A 22529-nucleotide genomic window follows, 5' to 3' on the forward strand; every position below is an offset into this window, starting at 1 on the left:
ACCATAGTTTTTCTCTCTAACCAAGAGTTTCTGCGTGACCAAAATATATGTGTTATGGAGTGAATCATGTATGATTGTTATTTGTTGATTATAGTTTTATTTTATGTTACTGCACTTTTTTGTTTATGCATGACAGTAAGGTTATTACAAAAGAAAAATTTTGGAGTACTGATTCACCCCTCCCCTCTTAGTACATTAGCTTTCTATATTGGGCCTAACATTTCTGTTAGAGACATTTGATTGAATGGCTTGTCAAAACTGATGTTAATTTGAGGAAAAATCCCTCCGCTTTGAATTTTTGAAGTGTCAATTTCCATAAGGATTGAAGTTTCTGTTATTTTTTCTTTCCCTTTGATTTGTTTCTCTTATTTTTCCTCATCCTTTTTCTCAGCCTCCTGCCCTGCTTTACCTTTATCCTCTATGGGTGCCTCTCGTGCACTAGTGTCACCACTTGGTGCACCAACCTGTGCCTCAGCTGATTTTACATTTCCCTAATCTATCTCAAGCTCTACAGAATCTAAAATTTGTTTCTCTAAAACATTCTTTGTGTCTTTCTCATTATTTACATCATGCACTGAAGGATTCTCTGACTGAGTGGCTGCATCATGTGAATAAGATTCTACTAGCCGGTTCTCAATGAGAAATTTTTTTCCATATTTTAATGGTTTCTCTCCTTGTTTCCTCTACTCTACCAACCATAAGGCTATTGAATCTGTGTTTTCTCCTGAATTCCTTTTTATTTGCTAGAAAAATTAATCTATCAATTTCTTCAATAGTGATACTGGTGCACTGATTGACCAGTTCACTTTCCTTTATTTCTCTATCCATCTGACTTGCAGATTTTCTTCTGGCATCAATTATACTCTATAGATCTTTTGGAATATATTTTTCTAATTCAATTAAAGCTTTACTAAATACATCCATATACAAAACTACAACTTCCTCAATCTGGATTTTATCCTTATCATCCATATTTTCATAATATACAAAAATATTCTTCAAATTTCCATCTTTAATAATTTCATCTATTAACTCTTGAGTAGACAAAGGAGGAATAATATGATACTTGGTTTGGGCGGTCTCCATCTTACCAGATTCAATTGCCTCATCCAAGTTAGATTTTATCTTTCTTCCTTGCTTAGGCTTGCTTACCGGAATACGATCAGACTTTGCCTTGCTCTCCTTCAACCCTTTCTTCTCAACATCGGATTGAAGTTTTTGGATCACCCTTGCAAATTATCCTTTCTTTGGGGCCTTTGGAATGTCTGCATCTGACTCAGTTTCAGATGCCACTGGGGAAACTACAACATAATTGTTATGCCTAGCATATCTATTTCCCCATTTTGGTTTCCCTAAGTCAAAATATGGACCCCCCCTTTTTTAGTTTCTTTCTTCTCTTCTTGGTGTCGACCTTGGAACTCCGGAATCCCAGAGTCCCGAGGTCCCTTTTTGTTTTTACCTCAGAACTCCAGAATCCTGGAGTCCTGAGGTCCCTTTTTGTTTTTACCTTGGAACTCTGGAGTCCTAAGGTTTCTTCTTGTTTTTACCTCGGAACTCCAGAGTCCCTGAGTCTCGAGGTTCATTTTGGTTTCGCCTCGGAACTCTCGAATCTTGGGGTCTTGAGGTTCTATGTTGTTCCAACCTCAGAACTCTGGAGTTCCAGAGTCTCGAGGTCCTGGGTCTTTCAACCTTGGAACTTTGGAGTTCTGGAGTCTCAAGGTGGCTTTGTTTTTCCTTCGTTCCACCACGGAATCCCGGAACCCTGGAGTCCAGAGGTCGTGTTTATGGTTTTCGTACGGAAGGGTTTTGGGAGGCTGTATATAGGAGATAATAAACATTTTTAGTTCATTTTGTGCATTCAGAGTTTCTCCTCCATAGCTCCAAGTCACGAACCTCCGGACTCCAGAGCTCTTTTTCTTGGCGTCTGTTTTTTTTTTTGATTCACCAGGTTGGTGAATTTGTTTCCTGTCCTTGTGTTTTTCTAGATTAGATGTCTTTTTGTGTTTTTGTTCTTTTTGTTCCTTTTGCTTTTGTTGTTTTAAGTGTGTGCCCTAGCTATCCACCTTGGAACCCTGGATCCTCGGAGTTTTGGGTTTCATGTTACAATCCACCCCAGAACCCCGGATCTCTAGAGTTTTGGGTTTTGCCTTCCATCCCACCCCAGAACCCTAGATCCCCAGAGTTTCGGGTCACCCCAAATCTGGAGCCCGGAACCCCGGAGTTCTAGGTTGTTCCAAATCTGGAGCTCGGAACCCCGAAACCCCAGAGTTCGGAGCCCTTTTCCTTTTTGCTTACCCCGGGACCCCGGGACCCTGAAGTCTCGAAGTGGATCAAGAATTATGTTTAATATTGAGGACTAAGATTTGTGTTTTGCCTGCAGGTTACAGTGATTAGATGGACTCATCTGCCAACAAGAGAGGTAAAGAAATCGACAGACTTCCAGCCACAATGAAGTATCAATATCAAGGAGAGGTCCATGTTTTGAAGCTGGACGATCAAATTAGATGGGTCACGGACACCGAAGTGGGACACATAGAGATTGGGGATATTGCAACCCAATTAGATAAACATAACCTAGATGCTCCCCACTGAAGAATAAAGAGGTCAGGTCTTGTGGAAGCTACTGTATTCCTGTAGTCCCTTCAAGCACCTGAGTTTATAATGACCATCGCTCCATTCTACAATCCAGAGACAAGAAAGTGTATGGATGCACATGGAAAGATTGTTATCAACTTGTCACCAGATATGCTAGGGTTCATCTTCGGAATCCCAACTAGGGAAGAGGAATTCTTATTAATAGAAGAAGAGGCCTTGAAAACATGGAACAAGAAGGTGTCAGCTAGCAAAAGACACATGAATACCAAATGGTTGGAAGAGGAGAGGAAAACATGGCTTAAGGCTACAGAGATCCTGACGGTAGACTTCAAAGAGCCTCAGAGGGACTTAATTATCATGCTTAGCAGGGCCTTCGACAAGCCTGACTGCAAGCATTTCCACCCTTGGATGTTCCAATTTATGAGTACCATATTGATAAGAAAGCAATACTTTTATTGGCCGCAAATTCTTTCTGACAACATTTGTAAGCAGATGAAGGAGGTGCATCACACCCAGAAGTTCTTTTTCACATCCTATGTCATTTGGGTAGCTGCCAGAGCCAGAAAGTTTCCAGGCCTATATGTAGAGGGGCATCTAGGAGAGAAGGAGGGACATAAGAAGATATGGGAATATTATTCCCAGCTCACTCTAACAAATGTAAAGACACACTTTAAGAGGGTTAATGATGCCTTCATCTTCCCTATAATCATTAAGTTAAATAGAGACGTAGGATATCGGATAAGCTTAGAAGCCATGGCTATTATCCGGGAGTGGGTGTGTTGGTTCATCCAAAACCCACATTCCACTTACATCAGAGTTAGTGGATTCACAGGAAATCCAATGTTGCTGCCTCGTTATTGCAACGATAGGGTAATCCTGCTTGAGTATGTAAGACAACTTCTTGGTCTCCAATCACTGCTATCTTCTAAACATAAAATAGGTATTGACTTCTCGGTGTCCATTGGGTACTTCACCTATTCTAAAATACAAGTGGTGAAATTGGCCAAGCAAGAGCTTCAGGATTTGAACCTGAAAGAATCTAATCATATTAGGGAATTTTATGATCCCTACGGGAAACTTAAGCAAGCTATGCCTAAGGCATATGAGGGGCATAGACCCAGCTTTGAAGTCAGGGAGAAGAATTATAATAGGTTGTTTGTGCCACAAGTTAAAGACTTTGGTATCGAGACTAACCTCCCTAAAGACCTGAGGGATGATGGAGAGTTACTCGATCCAATTTATAAAGAATCAGGAATAGACAAGAGGCCCCTCTCCCCAGTGAAATGGTCTGCGAGTGAAGATACAGATATGGAGAAGGTCTCCCAAGTAGTCATCAATAGGACTAAGCAATGGTTAAGATAGAGGGTCAGACCCAGTGCATCAAAAACAAAACAAAAAGAATCCACCTCAAGGGTGCTATAGTCAAGAGGCCATAAAGAGTATGCTCGAAAAATGAGGTCAGCTTCAAGATAGAATACCTCTACTGACCCAGGTGAGGAGGAAAAGCCTCAAGAAAGCACTGAGGACTTGCTAAAGAAACTCTAAGAAAAGATGAAGGAGTCTAAATTACTAAAGAAGGCTACAGACCTAGGGGTGACTGATGGGCTAGGTGTCGTTCCACTTGCTAGAGTTCTCCCACCAAGGAGAGAACCCAGAAGCCACCAAGGAGGTACCTTCTCAGCCACCCTCCACAAGTACAATTAGTCCTTTAGGCACTGCTGCTCTCACACCACCATTTGTTAATGTATCCATAGGGCAGCCCAGAGTACAAGCTCTTACATCCACTACTAAAAAAGTGAAAATTAGAAACGTTGAGTCTAACTCTGACCAGGAAGAAGAGAATCTCAATCGACAATAGCCTCTAGGTAGTGAGCAAGAAGGAGGTGAAGCAGAGGATATCCTGAATGAAAGGTTGATTCTAACTCTTCAAGACCAAGAAGACTTGCTTAAGGATATAGAAGTTGGGCAAACAGAGATGGACCTAGGGAATGAAGAAATGGCATTCAATGAGGATGTTAGTGGTAGGCTAGGAGAGTTACACAAACAACAAGCTCTCCAAGCTAACTTAGCCTGCCAAATTTCATCATTCCAAGTTCCTGGCCAAATGGGAGCTAAAGCAGAGGAGTAGGTAGAGGAGCAGGCAGAGGTGCATGTTATAACTATTGAGATTGTATCGCATCAAGATGACAAAGCTAAAGATATTCCAGAATGGTTAGAGTTTACCTTTGAGAAGAAAAAGAGAAAAGCAGAGCTTCCCAAGGTTACTCTACAACAAGCAATCACCGAGGAACCACCAAAGATTAAGAAGGTGAAGACGGTTCACCACCTGTCAAAAAGTAGTTCCGGTGAAGTGATTGTAGATGTGGCGGTTCCATCACAAGCCGAAGGGCAAGCTTCTCCCAAATAGCAAGTATCACTAGTAAACCTAGGTAAGAAGACCAAGTGGGGAGAGTTAAATACCTTGGAGCTAGCCACAAGCATTGTCAGAGGGTGCATGGAAAAGGAACATAGTTCAAATGTAGAACTTAATGCATAGCTTGGGCAGTATAAACATCTCTTGGTAGAAATGTGTAAACCTTTGGACTCTTGCAGGATAGATGACCTGCCTTCAACCTCATCCTTGCCAGAAGGAGATGTAAAGGCAATATTAGAGGTGAGATGAGTAGCTGCGGTTGCTAAGTCTTGGACTCAAATGAATGTAGCCAAAATTAGGTTGTTTCTATAGGGCACGATGGAAATATACCATAAAGCGGTACAGGCAGGTGGAGATTTGGCAACCTGTTCCACACACTGGGAATGGAAGGAAAACACCTTTAATAAAAAGCTCAGAATATTGAAAAAGATACTACGGTTAGGAGAGGAGCTAATAATAAAAGAAGGCCTCTTGGGAGGAGATAGTTGTGAGAATTTACAGTCCTATATATACATTTTGGAGATGAAGGTAGAGATGTATCAGCAATATGTCAAGGAGATGACTAATATTTGGGACCCTCTTCTCAAAGAGATTTTTTCATATGAAGATTTTGTAATGAATATACTAGGGCCTTTTGGCCTTAGAATGGCTGATACTAGAATATTGGACTAGCAACAAGTTTTGAATCAATGGGTTGCATATGAGGCACAAAACTTAGGACCTACTGCAGAATTCGATGCTGCCCTTATGGATAGATACACACACTTGATTACTTAGTGTCAGGAGGTGGCAGATACGATAAAGAAATTAGAAGAACAAGGAGTACATGTAGAGGAGACTTTGGAGAAGTATAAATTTAGAATTAAGCATGTAGCTAATCCACCAGTTCAAGCAGTTGCATGTATAATTGAAAATTATAAGGCATTTACCGAGAAATTAAAAAAAAAAAAGCTAGTTACACAAGTGCTAAAGATAGCAAAGCTTTTTTTGAAACTGCTCTTCTTACTCAAAGTTCCAATTTTGAAAAGTCTTGCATGATTACGAAAATGTGGCTCACCCAGCATGGTCTTTGTAGTGCTCATGCAGTGTCTGGTTCGTAGTTGTTAAGTGGAGTGTCCAGGTAGAAATTTGCAAGTTAACTACGACTCCTAATTTTTAGTTCTTAATTTAGGGTAGGATTATTTCCTAAATAATATGGTGAAAAACTTCAATAAATTGAGAAGTTGAATTCATTTGTAAGGGTCCCCAAATTGATGATTTGTGGCCCACTTAGAGATTTTAGAGATTTTTGCAGATTGTTAAGAAGTTTGAGTTATTTTTGCTATACATTAATGGAGATTAATATGAAAAGCAGCTTTTAAATTGCCTGATTTATATCTATATTCTACCAAATTGTTCTGTGTAATTGGTAACATCTATTATTTTGAGTTAGCAATGTGGTAATATTTTGTCTATTATGATATGAACCATATTGCACACGTTAGTGGTGTATGGGAATTACTATGATAGGACATATTGTTGATGATTCTATGTCCACAGATTTGTGAAATTGATGATTTTGCAGGTTTTATGGAAGTCCGTTGTTGAATGCTAACTTGGACAATATTTTATAATTGCTCAAATTGTAGGCAACTAATTGAATAGTTTATTGAGTTGTCATTGTATTGATTTTCATTGTTATTTTCTTGTTTCCCTTACGCTTTGCATTTTATTTCCCCAGAGAGTCTTAAATTATAAAATACAAAAAAAAAGGAAGTACCATTATTCATAAACCAACGAGATTTAGTTTTAACCAGCAGGCCCCTTTACAGGTATAACCACATTAGCCATTGAGTTATCCATCACCGTCGAGACCCAACTACAGAGACCTTGGGGTAGTGAGTTCTTCCGAACCCATTACTTTTCAAGAGAGGTGGTGAGTGTTTGCATAAACTACCCGACTGTTGGTGGGTGTGTCAAAACGCTCATCAATAGAAACTGGTGCTAGAAGGAGGGCCATAGACTAAACCCCTTGTAAATGAACTACATTTGGTATTTCCAGGTAATTGAGTTACTAAGCTGGATCGTATATCATCTTTTTCTCCTGAGAGAGTCCACGGAGTCCTGAGGAGTGGTTCTTCACCATCTGACTTAGTTGAATTAGGTCCTACCACTAGGAGGAAGAAGGACAAAGCTAAGAAACAACGCTCAACATCCTTACTAGTACAGTCATCCATACCCAGCGTAAGAGACCAACTGTTCCCCAGTCCTTAGCCTATTGCTGCACCTTTCATAACCTAATGTTCACCATTATTACCTTCGATGGCTTACTTCAACCAAGACACTACACCACTAGGAACCATACCAGGGGGTATACATGACCTACCTAGAAACCCTGACAAATTTTGCAGCAAATTATACTATTTAGGCGGACGAACGGCTGATGAACATATTGAAGCATTCAAAGATGTGGTTGTTCGTAATCATATTGAACACCAAGATGTAGTATGTAGACTCTTCCCATATTCACATGGGGAGAATGAATACAATTGGTACTTAACCCTACCTACAAACTCCATCACAGGTTGGGATCTTTTGGAGAAGGCCTTCATTGATCAATTCCGAGTGTATGTAGACCCCGGGTCATTATACCATCAGTTTGCTTCTCTTAAGAAATTGCCAAATTAGTCATTAATGACTTTTAATACTAACTTCCAAAGGGCATTCAAGAGGCTGCAAGCCGCTTACCAGGTAGCACCTAACGTAGCCATTGACTCATATGTGAGAGCTATTGACCCTTGGACTGCTATGTTCATTAAAAAGAGTGTTCCTCAAGATCAAAGGGATACCTTAGTGAAAGTCTTCACATTAGCAATTAGCATGAACCAGGAGTTGAATCAAACCCCAGGAGGGATCAGATATAATCTACCCATAGGGGTGAATCAAGGAAATTACAATCAACTCCCAGGTATACCCTCGTCTCTACCTGTCGGTGCCCCAATGATGAACCCCGTGCCAATTTATGCACCCCAACCACAAGCAAGTCAATAGTTTGCAGCTCAAGCATCGACTTGGCAAAATGGTACTAATACCATTCCCACTCAAACATAGTATGCTGGTCAACCGCAAGCTAGAAATCAACAATTTGACTATATGCATTCGACAAACCAACTTCCAACTACGGTACCTGAGAATCAAGGATCCCATATATCTGCAGAAGTAGAGGCCTTGAAGAAAATGATCTCGCAGGTTACTTCAGACTTGAGCCAGCTAAAGATGAATCCACCAGGAGGGTATAATCAATCTCAATCATATAATAATAGTGAAACTACAATAACCAAAACCAAAATCAAAGGTACAATAATAAACCTTATAATAGGAAATGGAATACGAGTGCAAATAACGGTGGGGTGAACCATGACCACCCGAATGCACGGGATAACCCAAACCACACACAAAGTGTTAACCTTGCTGATATGAATCTACTAACAAATTGGTGCAGGTTGCATGATACGGCTTCCCATTCTGAGGTTAATTGTGCACAGTTCGAAAAAATCATAAGAATTGCTCAAGCTGACTCTCAGCCTAAAGATTGTTCCAATGATGAACCAGATAAGGTTAATACTACCATGCTGGTTGATACTTTCCTGTGTAAAGAGTTTCAAGCTAAAGCCGATGGTGAACCATGCGTATACGATGCTCAGGCCTTTCAGACTAGAAACAACTATAATCTTAGAAGTCAAGGCAAGGCTCCGTTAACTGAGCCACCTCCCCCGATGGGCAGGTTTGTACCCTCGGATGCTAATGCGAGCAACAATCCTCGTCCACCTCAAGCTTTCCAAGGAACACCCCCTAAGCAAGTTTAGGGGCAAGATTATGTTCTGAAAGGATCATTTGACGTTACTAAAGAGATGGAAAGGACTGCCACTACTATGTCCTTAATGGAAGTATTGAGATTTTGCCCCGAACAAAAGAAGGCTCTCCTTAGGAAGTTGGAGATGTTAGAATCACAGAGTAATGAGGTTAAGATGGCGGATTTTAATGAAGTTAATGCTAATGTTAGTAATGATACAATAGAAAATCCACCATTTTAACTAAGTTTGAAGATATGTGGCAAGAATTTACATAACTATTTGGTGGACTCAGGAGCTTCAGGAAACATGATGCCTTACTCTATATGCCAACAACTTGGACTTCAACTAGTACGTGCAAATAGTAAGGTAGTACAATTAGACAAAACAAAGGTTAATGTCATTGGAGAATTGAAAGATGTATATATCCAGTTAGGCGTCGATCCTCGAATATCTCATTATATTGACATTCAAGTGGTGGATATTCTAGAAGTATATGGGATGCTTCTCTGTAGAGATTGGTCCAAGACATTGGGAGGATATTTCTCAACTTGTTTTATGTATTTATGGCTTCCCTGGAAAGGGGTGAGAAACTAGATCCAAATTGATAGTGAGCCTATATTGAAGAAACTGGTCACGGATTATGGTTCTCTTAATGAAGTGGCATTTTCTGAGGTAAGCCCAGGGGTTTACAGAGTCAACGAGATTCTAACTTTTTCTGCACCAACCCCGCTTCAACCATCTCAAACCGACAAGACCACATATAGAGGGTGGGTGAAAGAGTTCATTATAGTCGTACAACAAGGAATGTGCTTATTAGGAAATACTATGAAGATACAAGAGTTGCTGCTACCGAAGTGGTGTCAGATACACCATGAGGAACACTTAGAAGTTTCATGTATCCCATGTCAGAATGAGATCACAAAGTTGATGAATCCGGTTCCCTTCGAAGAGGATGATCGTACCAACAATACGGGGGAAGTTCAAGGTGTTGAATTAGAGTCTCAGACAATCAAGCCCATAGACAAGATTACCATACCTAAAGAATACAACCACGAGGTTCTTGCGGTTAAGGTTGTTAGAAAGGAAGAGGGAGATGTTCCTCTGGAGCTTAAGAAGGAAGAAACACAATCCAAATTTCAACCTCAATCTGAATAGGAGGTTGTTCCGATTACAATTGAAGTGCTTATACAACTAGGGATTGAACAAACTCAATTGTCACAAAGTCTTGAGCTTGAGAAGCAACAATCCTCTCTGAGATCTAACCTTAGCATTGACCCAAAGGTAAAAAATACGAAGAAACCAAAAGATGAAATATGGTTTTTTAAAGTTTGATGGGTCAAGATCTAAACAAGGCAGTGGAGTAGGTGTAGAATTAACCAACCTAAAAAGGAAAACCCTTTTACCTTCTTATCGACTTCAATTCCCTTGTACTAATAACGTAATGGAGTATGAAGCTTTAATTAGAGGATTACTTTTCACCCATAAGAAAGGAGCAAAGTGTTTAAAGGTGCAAGGAGATTCAGAGTTGGTGGTTAAACAAGTGCGAAGCTAATACACGTGCCATGACAAGAGATTAGTGGCATATCGAAATAGAGTGTGGGATCTGATTGAATATTTCAAGGCTTTTGACATTCAACTTGTGCCTAGGAAAGTAAATGGAATACCCGATGCGCTGGTTGTAGCTGCTAGTACATTAGAACCAGTAAGCCAATCCCCTTTAAAGAAGTTTTCGGTGGAATTAATCTCTACACCTGCGGTGCCTGATAATATCAAACATTTCCAAGTTTTCCTAGATGATGCCCATATCTTAGCTTTTCTCACCAATTCGGGGGCTTTTGAAGATCAAATTATTGATGAGGAAGATAAATCGAATGATTTCAATAACGAAGGTAACATGGATATTTTGGATTTGCCAACCAATGTTATTCCTATAGGGATGGTCACCTTGGAGAGACTTTTCAATTCAGACCGAAGAGTAAAAGAGAGATTAACAACCGACTCGGATGCTGGGAAATATGAGCCTCATAATATTGGTCCTGAAGGACAAGAGAAAATTGTTTATATTGGGAAGATTTGCACTCAAGGCGAAAGAGAAAAGTTGATACAGATCTTGAAAGAATTCATCGATGTAATAGCATGGGGGTATGAAGATTTAAAGACATTCGATACAACAATTATCACCCATGTGATTCCCCTAAAGCCAAACATAAAACCCTTCAAGAAAAAACAACCTCCAGTCAATGCACTGATAGAACCTTTGATCTTCAAGGAAGTGCAAAAGTTACTTTCCACTAAGATAATTTTTCTAGTTCGACATTCTACTTGGGTTGCTAATTTGGTACCGGTACGGAAAAAGAATGGAGAAATACGGCTTTGCGTGGATTTTCACAATCTCAACAAAGCTTCTAAGAAAGACAATTACCCACTCCCTTCTTTGGATGAAGTATTACAAATTGTGAATGGTTCACAAATGATGTCATTTTTAGACAGTTATTCAGGATATAACCAGGTGTTGGTAAATTATGAAGATCGTATGAAGACAACATTTACAATGAAGTGGGGAATGTATGCGTATAAAAGAATGCCATTTGGATTAATTAATGCTGGGGCAACCTTCCAGCGAGTGATGAACACAGCATTCAAATAATTGATTGGAAAATGCATTATTATTTATATGGATGATTTAACGATATTTTCTAAGATCAGGAAAGATCACCCAGACCACCTCATAAAGGTGTTAGAGAGTGTAGGAGATATGGGATTTCCCTTAATCCCAAGAAATGTGTGTTTGGAGTGGTTGAAGGAAAGTTACTTGGCCACGTAATTTATGAGAGGGGGATCTCTATAGACCCAGATCGGGTAGAAGCATTATTAAAAATACAAATGCCTAGCAATAAAAAAGAGATGAGATCTTTCTTCAGAAAGATCAATTTTGTGAGAAAATTCATTACTGGGTTTGCAAAGATAGTCAAGCCTTTAAATGAAATGATGAAGAAGGATGCTAAGGTTGAGTGGACAATTGAAGAAAAAGAGGCTTTTGCATAGATCAAGAAATCCATCGCTGAAGCCCCTGTACTAACTAGCCTAGATTACACATTGTCATTTTACATATATTCTTTTGCTTTGCTACACTCAGGAGTAGCTATTTTGATGCAGAGGCAAGCAAGAGATGAGAAGCCTATTACATTTATGAGTTCTCCATTCAAAAGCGCTAAGGTGAGATATTCTGCTCTTGAAAAATAGGCCTTTGAATTAGTAAGAGTGGTCAAGAAGTTTAGACATTACATCCTGAGGAGTAAAATCTATGCGATCGTTCCTAACCAAGCAGTAAAGTCACTACTCATGCAGTCTAAACTTGGAGAACAACGAGGGAAATGGATGGCAATATTACAAGAATTTGACTTAGAGATGCATCCAATGAAATTAGTCCAAGGCCAAGGATTATCTCAGGCCATGGCGACTGACATCCCTCAAATCTAGTGCCAACAATATACATTGAAGTCATTTACTGAAGACCCTTGGTACACCAATTTGGTATTTGTATTATTAAATAATAGGTATCCTGAGGGATTGACAACTACACAAAGATGAGCATTAAGGCTCAAGAGTGCTAATTATATGATCAAGGATTCAACACTCTACAGAAAAAATTACGAGGGTATTTACCTTTGGTGTCTTGATCATCAAGAAGCTCATAATATGATTGAGGAATTTCACGGGAAATACGGTATAGGTCATGGGTCAGCTGATGCAACTACACATCAAATTTTGAAGGCTGGATATTATTGGCCTAGCATATTTAAGGATACTCATGAACATGTCCAACATTTCCATACATGTCAAACTACAGCCTCCAGAGAAAGAAATCCTGCTATGTCTCTCCAACCAGTGTTTGAGGTAAGACCTTTTGCTCAATGGGCCTTGGATTTTGTAGGAGTTATTAATCCTAATTCATCTACAGGTCATAAGTTTATTCTTACAGCAACAGATTATTGTACTCAGTGGATGGAAGCCATAGCTTGCCACAATGCTAGTGCTGAGGTAGTCCTGAAATTCATTGAAGAGCATATCATCACCAGGTTTGGTATGCCATTCGCTCTGGTATGTGATAATGGTCCTGCTTTTACTTCTGCACAGTTGATGCGATGGTCATACCAATATAAAGTGATATTGAAATTTTCTTCCAACTATTACCCACAAGGTAATGGGGTAGTTGAATCCATGAACAAGAACATCCTAGATGTCATCAAGAAGCTACTTGAGAAAAACCCTATGGATTGGCATAATCAATTGAGATATGCCCTATGGGCTGATCGAACCAGAATAAAAGGCGCCCTAGGAACTTCTTCATACTACCTTGTTTATGGCCAAACCCCTATTTTCCAATTAACTTGCAAATACCGATCCTTCAATTAATGAAAGAACTTGATATTGAGGATCAGGTAGAGGTTCGCCTCTTAAACTTGTGAAGACTTGATGAAAAAAGAATTAATACACTACAACACTTTGCCAAGCACCAAGCTGTTGTTAAGCGATGGTTTGATAAAAGAGCCAAAGTGAAAGCTTTTCGGATCTCTGACCTAGTCTTGTTATGGGACAAGGCCAAGGAAAAGAAAGGTGATCATCACAAGTTTGAAAGGTTGTGGTTAGGTCCTTACCAAATAGCTGAAATTCTAGGTGAGAACACTTTTAGGTTGAGCTCATTGACTGGAGAACTGGTACCATTGCCCATCAATGGTCAGTTCCTCAAGCACTACTTTGATTAAATCCTTAATAAAGCTTGACCTATTGTATATAGTAGTTAGTTGTTTTTCTTTTTGGTTGTGCTTCGTTGGGCCTTGTTGTGTGTTTTCCCTTTTGTTTTTGTTTTCCTTGCTTGTTTATTCTTTTGTTTGTTGAGTCAGGGTATATGTTTTGTTGTTGAAGATTTTGAAGGGAAGTAGGTATCCTTTGTATAACATCTTGCCAAATTCTGAGAGACTTCGACTCTCTGCTATTTATATTTTCATTGTCATTTGGTTGAGTTTGAAACCTTTTTCTATATTCATTCAAAGTGGTATATAATATTTTAATTATGATACAAGTTTTTGACTTTCAATTTGGAAAAGGCTAGCTTGATAAACTCAGCACTAACATCACATTAAGATACATCAGAAAGGTTTTTGGAGATAAGAGATAAACTAGGTCTCAAGTGAAAAATCCAAAGTCAAGGCATTTCATGTTATCCACCATGGCTTCCAACCCAGTCATCAAACTTTAATGTTTGGAAGTTGCTTGAGAGATTATTGAAGAAAGAAGTCATTCTCTTTATTCTATAAATCTCTATCAAAGAGAGAGAAGAAAAAAAATTAATAATAAGATAAATGATCTTCTTAAGCAACTCAAATGTGTGTTTCAAGTAACCTCCACTGGGGCTATGGATGCCTGGTTGGTAGTGGAGCACTGCTTGACGGAGGCCAGAGGTATCTCTATCGGGGCTATAGATGCCTGGCTGGCAGTAGAGTTGTGCCTAGGATAACCTTGCATGAAACATGATTAAAGACTTCACCTATGTAACTTGCGCCTAGTTTTCTCTGCCTATCTACATTATTGAAATGATGGAGTAATAAATCATATGCACACACTTAAGAGTTGATCATGTTTATTTCTCATCTTGGTTGTTTGTTCAAATCACTTATTCATCTTAAAATTCTTATACATCATTTTGAGTGATAATAGCCTTACTGGTCGGGTTAACCAAAGATTCTGAAATTCTAAATTGCCTATAGTCATTTTTCCCAAATAGTCACCATTTGTTATGGCTAGCATATCTATTTCCCCATTTTGGTTTCCTTGAGTCAAAATATGGACCCCCCTTTTTTAGTTTCTTTCTTCTCTTCTTGGTGTCGACCTCAGAACTCTGGAATCCCGGAGTCCCGAGGTCCCTTTTTGTTTTTACCTCGGAACTCCAGAATCCCGAAGTCCCGAGGTCCCTTTTTGTTTTTACCTCAAAACTCTGGAGTCTTGGAGTCCTGAGGTTTCTTTTTGTTTTTACCTCAGAACTCCAGGACTCTAGAGTCCCAAGGTTTCTTTTTGGTTTTACCTCAGAACTCCAGAGTCCCGAAGTCCCGAGGTTCATTTTGGTTTCGCCCTAGAACTCCTGGATCCCGGGGTCCCGAGGTTCTGTGTTGTTTCGACCTCAAAACTCCAGAGTTCTGGAGTCCTGAGGTCCTGGGTCTTTCAACCTTGGAACTCTGGAGTTGCGGAGTCTCAAGGTGGCTTTGTTTTTCCTTCGTTCCACCCCGGAATCCTGAAACCCCAGAGTCTCGAGGTCGTGTTTATGGTTTTCGTACAGAAGGGTTTTGGGAGGCTATATATAGGAGATAATAAACATTTTTAGTTCATTTTGTGCATTCAGAGTTTCTCCTCCACTGCTCCAAGTCACAAACCTCTGGACTCCCGAGCTCTTTTTCTTGGCGTCCGTTTGTTTTTTCGATTCACCAGGTTGGTGAATTTGTTTCCTGTCCTTGTGTTTTTATAGATTAGATGTCTTTTTGTGTTTTTGTTCTTTTTTTTTTTGTTGTTTTAAGCACGTGCCCTAGCTATCCATCCTGGAAACCCAAATCCCTAGAGTTCCGAGTTTCATGTTCCAATCCAGCTCGAAACCCCAGATCTCTGGAGTTCTGGGTTTTGCCTTCTATCCCACCCCGGAAGCCTAGATCCCTGGAGTTCCGGGTCGTCCCAAATCTGGAGCCCAGAACCCTGGAACCCTGGAGTTCCGAGCCCTTTTCCTTTTTGCTTACCTCGGGACCCTGAAGTCCCGAAGTGGATCAAGAATTATGTTTAATATTGATGACTAAGATTTGTGTTTTGCCTGCAGGTTACAGTGATTAGATGGACTCATCCACCAACAAGAGAGGTAAAGAAATTGATAGACTTGAAGCCACCATGGAGTACCAATATCAAGGATAGGTCCATGTTTTGAAGCTGGACGATCAAATTAGATGGGTCATGGACACCGAAGTGGGACACATAGAGAATGGGGATATTGCAACCCAATTAGATAAACCTAACCTAGATGCTCTCCACCGAAGAATAAAGAGGTCGGGTCTTGTGGAAGCTACTGTATTCCTGCAGTCCCTTCAAGCACCTGAGTTTATAATGACCATTGCTCCATTCTACAATCCAGAGACAAGAAAGTGTGTGGATGCACATGGAAAGACTGTTATCGACTTGTCACCAGATATGCTAGGGTTCATCTTCAGAATCCCAACTAGGGAAGAGGCATTCTTATTAATAGAAGAAGAGGCCTTGAAAACATGGAACGAGAAGGTGCCAGCTAGAAAAAGACACATGAATACCAACTGGCTGGAAGAGGAGAGGAAAACATGGCTTAAGGATACAGAGATCCTGAGGGCATACTTCAAAGAGCCTTAGAGGGACTTAATTATCATGCTCAGCAGGGCCTTCGGCAAGCCTGACTGCAAGCATTTCCACCCTTGGATGTTTCAATTTATGAGTACCATATTGATAGGAAATCAATACTTTGATTGGCCACAAATTCTTTCTGACAACATTTGTAAGCAAATGAAGGAGCTGCAGCACACCCAGAAGTTCTTTTTCACATCCTATGTAATTTGGGAAGCTGCCAGAGCCAGAAAGTTTCCAGGCCTACAGGTAGAGGGGCAGCTAGGAGAGAAGGAGGGACAGAAGAAGATATGGGAATATTATTCCTAGCTCACTCTAACAAATGCAAAGACACACTTTAAGAGGGTTAATGATGCCTTCATCTTCCCTATAATCATTAAGTTGACTGGAGACGTAGGCTATTGGATAATCCCAGAAGCCATGGCTATTATCTGGGAGTGGGCATGTTGGTTCATCCAAAACCCACGTTCCAGTTACATCATAGTTCATGGATTCACATGAAATCCAATGTTGTTGCCTCATTATTGCAAAGATAGGGTGATCCTTCTTGAGTATGTAAGACAACTTCTTGGTCTCCAATCACTGCTATCTTCTAAACATAAAACATGTATTGACTTCTCGGTGTCCATTGGGTACTTCGCCTGTTCTAAAATACAAGTGGCGAAATTGGCCAAGCAAGAGCTTCAGGATTTGAACCTGAAAGAATATAATCTTATTAGGGAATTTTATGATCTCTATGGGAAACTTAAGCAAGCTATGCCTAAGGCATATGAGGGGCATAGACCCAGCTTGGAAGACTTCTAGGCCAACTTGTAGGACAACTTTGAATTCAGGGAGAAGAATTATAACAGGTTGTCTATGCCACAGGTTAAAGACTTTGGTATCAAGACTAACCTCCCTAAAGACCTGAGGGATGATGGAGAGTTACTCAATCAAATCTATAAAGAATCAGGAATAGACAAGAGGCCCCTCTCCCCAGTGAAATGGTCTGCGAGTGAAGATACAGATATGGAGAAGGTCTCCCAAGTAGTCATCAATAGGACAAAGCAATGGTTAAGATAGAGGGTCAGACCCAGTGCATCAAAAACAAAACAAAAAGAATCCACCTCAGGGGTGCCATAGTCAAGAGGCCATAAAGAGTATGCTCAAAAAATGAGGCCAGCTTCAAGACATAATACCTCTACTAACCCAGGTGAGGAGGACAAGCCTAGGGAAAGCACTGAGGACTTGCTAAAGAAACTCTGATAAAAGATGGAGTCTTAACTACTAAAGAAGGTTGTAGACCTAGGGGTGACTGATGGGTTAGGCACCATTCCACTTGCTAGATTTCTCCCACTAAGGACTGCTGTAGGCCACACTGGAGGAGAAGATACTTAAGAACAAGAAGAGAACCCAGAAGCCACCAAGGAGGTACCTGCTCAGCCACCCTCCATAAGTACAATGAGTCCTTCAGGCACCACTGCTCCCGCACCACCATTTGTTAATGTATCCACAGGGCAGCCTGGAGTACAAGCTCTTACATACACTACTAAAAAAGTGAAAATTAGAAACATTGAGTCTAGCTCTGACTAGGAAGAAGAGAATCTCGACCAATAACAACCTCTAGGTAGTGAGCAAGAAGGAGGTGAAGCAGAGGATATCCTGAATGAAAGGTTGATTCTAACTCCTTAAGACCAAGAAGACTTGCTTAAGGATATAGAAGCCGGGCAAACAGAGATGGACCTAGGGAATGAAGAAATGGCATTCAATGAGGAAGTTAGTGGTAGGCTAGGAGAGTTACACAAACAACAAGCTCTCCAAGCTAACTTAGCCTGCCAAATTTCATCATTCCCGGTTCTTGGCCAAATGGGAGCTGAAGTAGAGGAGTAGGTGGAGGTGCATGTTATAACTACTGATATTGTATCACATCAAGATGACAAAGCTGAACATATTGTAGAATGGTTAGAGTTTACCTTTGAGAACAAAAAGAGAAAAGAAGAGCTTCCCAAGGTTACTCTACAACAAGAAATCACCGAGGAACCACCAAAGATTAAGAAGTTTAAGACGGTTCACCACTTGTCGAAAACTAGTTCCGGTGAAGTGATTGTAGATGTGGCAGTTCCATCGCAGGCTGAAGGGAAAGCTTCTCCCAAATACCAAGTATCACAGGTAAACCTAGGTAAGCAGACCAAGTGGGGAGAGTTAGATACCTTGGAGCTAGCCACAAGCGTTGTCAGAGGGCATGTGGAAAAGGAACATAGTTCAAATGTAGAACTTAAAGCGCAACTTGGGCAGTATAAACATCTCTTGGTAGAAATGTGCAAACCTTTGGACTCTTGCAGGACAGATGACCTGCCTTCAACCTCATCCTTGCCAGAAGGAGATGTAAAGGCAATATTAGAGGTGAGATGAGTAGCTGCGGCCGTTAAGTCTTGGACTCAAATGAATGCAGCCAAAATTAGGTTGTTTCTACAGGGCACCATGGAAATATACCATAAAGCGGTACAAGCAGGTGGAGATTTGGCAACCTGTTCCACACACTGGGAATGGAAGGAAAACACCTTTAATAAAAAGCTCAGAATATTGAAAAAGATACTACAGTTAGGAGAGGAGCTAATAATAAAAGAAGGCCTCTTGGGAGGAGATAGTTGTGAGAATTTACAGTCCTATATATACATTTTGGAGATGAAGGTATAGATGTATCAGCAATATGTAAGGGTCCCCAAATTGATGATTTGTGGCCCACTTAGAGATTTTAGAGATTTTTGCAGATTGTTAAGAAGTTTGAGTTATTTTTGCTATACATTCATGGAGATTAATATGAAAAGCAGCTTGTAAATTGCCTGATTTATATTTATTCTACCAAATTGTTTTGTGTAATTGGTAACATCTATTATTTTGAGTTAGCAATGTGGTGATCTTTTATCTATTATGATATGAACCATATTGTGCACGTTAGTGGTGTATGGGAATTACTGTGATAGGCCATATTGTTGATGATTCTATGTCCACAGATTTGTGAAATTGATGATTTTGCAGGTTTTATAGAAGTCTATTGTTGAATGCTAACTTGGACAATATTTGATAATTGCTCAAATTGCAGGGAACTAATTGAATAGTTTATTGAGTTGTCATTGTATTGATTTTCATTGTTATTTTCTTGTTTCCCTTATGCTTCACATTTTATTTCCCCAGAGAGTCTTAAATTATTAAATACAAAAAAAAGGAAGTTCCATTGTTCGTAAACCAACGAGATTTAGTTCTATCTAGCAGGCCCCTTTACAAGTATAACCACATCAACCATTGAGTTATCCATCACCATCAATATCTGACTACAAAGACCTTGGGGTAGTGAGTTCTTTCGAACCCATTACTTTTTAGGAGAGGTTGTGAGTGTTTGCATAAACTACCTGATTGTTGGTGGGTGTGTCAAAACACTCATCAACAATAATCTCTCTGGGGTTTCTACTTCTTCCTCAAAACACCTTTTCCCTTAGTAGATGAATTGGAGGGTTCTGATTCAGTTGGAGGAGTCTTCACCAGAGTGGGAGAAGACCCTATCACCTTTTCTTTGACTGGAGTTGGGACAGTCTTTTGTTTCTTCACCTTTTCAATTGCATCTCTCACAACTCTAAATTGCTCTCTCGGGTAACCTTCCTCAACAAGGATTTCCTCCACTATCTTAGCCATCTTCCTTTTCCTTGTCGGTTCAATGAACTTGGTGTGCAGTTCCATTGATTTTTCTTTGCAATTTCCAAACCTTTCTTCTTTGGAGTCTACCGAAGCATTCAACAAGTGTTGTGTGTAGGCATCTAAAGTTCCTGCATCAACCTCATAGCCCATAGGCATGATCCACACCATTTAGGGCTCAACTGCCTCCATGAGACATTCATCTTTATTCACCATAAAACATATTGACCCCTCATATTTCTTGATAATTTCCTTGGGGATTCTAACCCTCTGCTTCATCTTGTCCTAAAAAGTATTGAAGAATGCTCATAATGTAGCATTTTGATTGTCCCTATTCCCAAGACTATCAAGACCCTACTTTATTTGTTGGGCCACTAATCTGTCAAAAGTCCACTGCACTCTATTGGTTCTAGGAATTTGACTCAAGAAGTAAAGTGCCAAATAGATAACCAAGGAACCAAATTTGAAGACATGCCTTTTGTCTTTCTTAATTTTCTTTAGATTTATCATCAATTCCTCTAGCAGAACACTACACAGATCATAATGAGAATCTTCTTTAACCATCTAATAGGCTGCATGGATGGCTATGCTGGATATTGAATTTAGTCGGTTAGACTGATATACCTTATAACCAATGACTATTGCAGTAAACTTGACATCATCATCCTTGATTGTGTTGATGTTCATTGAACACCCATCAAATTTTGCACCAGTTAACTTGTTGACCATAGGGTTTGTGACCTTCCGAAGCCCTGGCTTGTCACCCGTTTGATTCAAACAACTTACTGCCCTAATTTCCTCTAAAGTGATCTTATAGTGTTGGTCAAGCCATATAAATTCAACATGAATTCCACTCAACACATATCTCACCCATTCATTTTCATCCAATAACGGAAAGTTTACGAACTGGGTGAAACCCTTTCTCTACAACTGCATAGATTATGGCTTGGGGTTACTGATTTCATCCATGATACTATTGGTATAAAGATCCAAAATCTCTTTATTGCTAGTTTCCTCAATCTCACATGCAAAATTCTATGTGGAACGGAAGACAAAGCTCCAACCGACCCCCTTCATGGATTTGTAAGTGTGCTTCTTAAACATAGGACGGGCTCTATCCTTGACCTCAATAACCAGTAGTGTAAGCAATGGAAGAAGAGGATTCTATTTCAAATTTTTAGAAATTCAAGCTCAAAAATGCTCTTCGAGAAATACCTCAACTAACTAATGAATGTCCTAGATCACATGTTGGATCTATTTTAGCTCTTTGATTGCTTGGAAATATTGATCGTCTTGTTTTGCAACTCAAAAACACTATTCACAAAGTGAATAATAACTCTTGTATTTTCCCTTTTAACTTTGTAAACCCTAATTTTACTTTGAAATAAATGCACTTCAGATATCTAATCAGATTCCCTATGTAACTACTAGATGCTAAAATCAGCCATCTGAATCCCGGATATCAACTGAAATTCAATTCCTTCCATCTATAATTCATTGACTATAGATCTCATCAAGGGGTAGTGTGGGATTTACATGAATTTGCCTCCCCTTTAGGCCAAAATCCCTAGTTACCAGATGAGTGTTCTGCACTGGATTTAGGTATAGATCCACCATCTGCCTTAGATTCATCCTTCTTTACCCACATCTTCTTATGTTGATCTCTGATCTCATCAACCTTTTCTTTTCCCTTTTCATCTGATTTGTTCTTGTCAGCTAGATCATTGTTCTTTCTTTTGCAGTGCTTTGCAATATGACTGGTTTTATTACATGCTCTACACACAACATTATTCTGCATAGGTTTGAAGTTCATTTGATTTGGTCTTGTCCTTCTCTAAATAGAAATATGTCCTAACATTCCACAAGAATAGCATCTCTTGTTTTGAAAGTTATTCATTACTTCTCTACACATATTTGATTTGTGTCCAAATTTATTGCATATGAAACACTGACCGGTAAAGGTAGAAACATTATTCATGTTGTTCATCATTCCATTATTCATGCTACTTCTCCACTGACTTTCCATATGACGAAATTTATTGCAAGTAAAGCATCTATCGTTGAATTTATGAGCATTAGGTTGTCTTACCAAAGGATTCTTTCTCTTCTTCTGATTAGGTTTTGCATTGCCTTGTCTAGATCCGGAGGATTCACCTTTCTCAAATCCTAGACCTTGCATATCCTTCCCATGTCTTTGACTTTCCAACATCTCATCAAGCCTTGTTTAACTAGCTTTAAATTTGTCTTTGTATTTATTGGAAGTAGAAAGTTCATCCATCAAGGTAGCAATCCATCTTTCAAGTTATTGACCATTATTCCTTGATTGTGTCAAATCAAGCTTCAACTAACCATTCTCATAAGTACACCTGAATCATTCATAAGCTATTTCCTTCAATGATTGTGCCAGATTCTCTTCATTCTTCTTCTAGTCCTCAATCTCCTTAGTCATCCTCATCATAATGGATTGCATCTCATTCTTCAAAGGAGCATTCTCTCACTCAAGCTTGTTAACTTCATTAGTTTTAACCTAGTATTCCATGATCTGATCTTCTTTCTCCTTCAACTTGTCCATTAATTCCCTCCTCTTCTCTCTATAGACACTTTCTTGATCT

Source organism: Cryptomeria japonica, chromosome 11 (assembly GCF_030272615.1).
Source record: "Cryptomeria japonica chromosome 11, Sugi_1.0, whole genome shotgun sequence".
Lineage (NCBI taxonomy): Eukaryota > Viridiplantae > Streptophyta > Pinopsida > Cupressales > Cupressaceae > Cryptomeria > Cryptomeria japonica.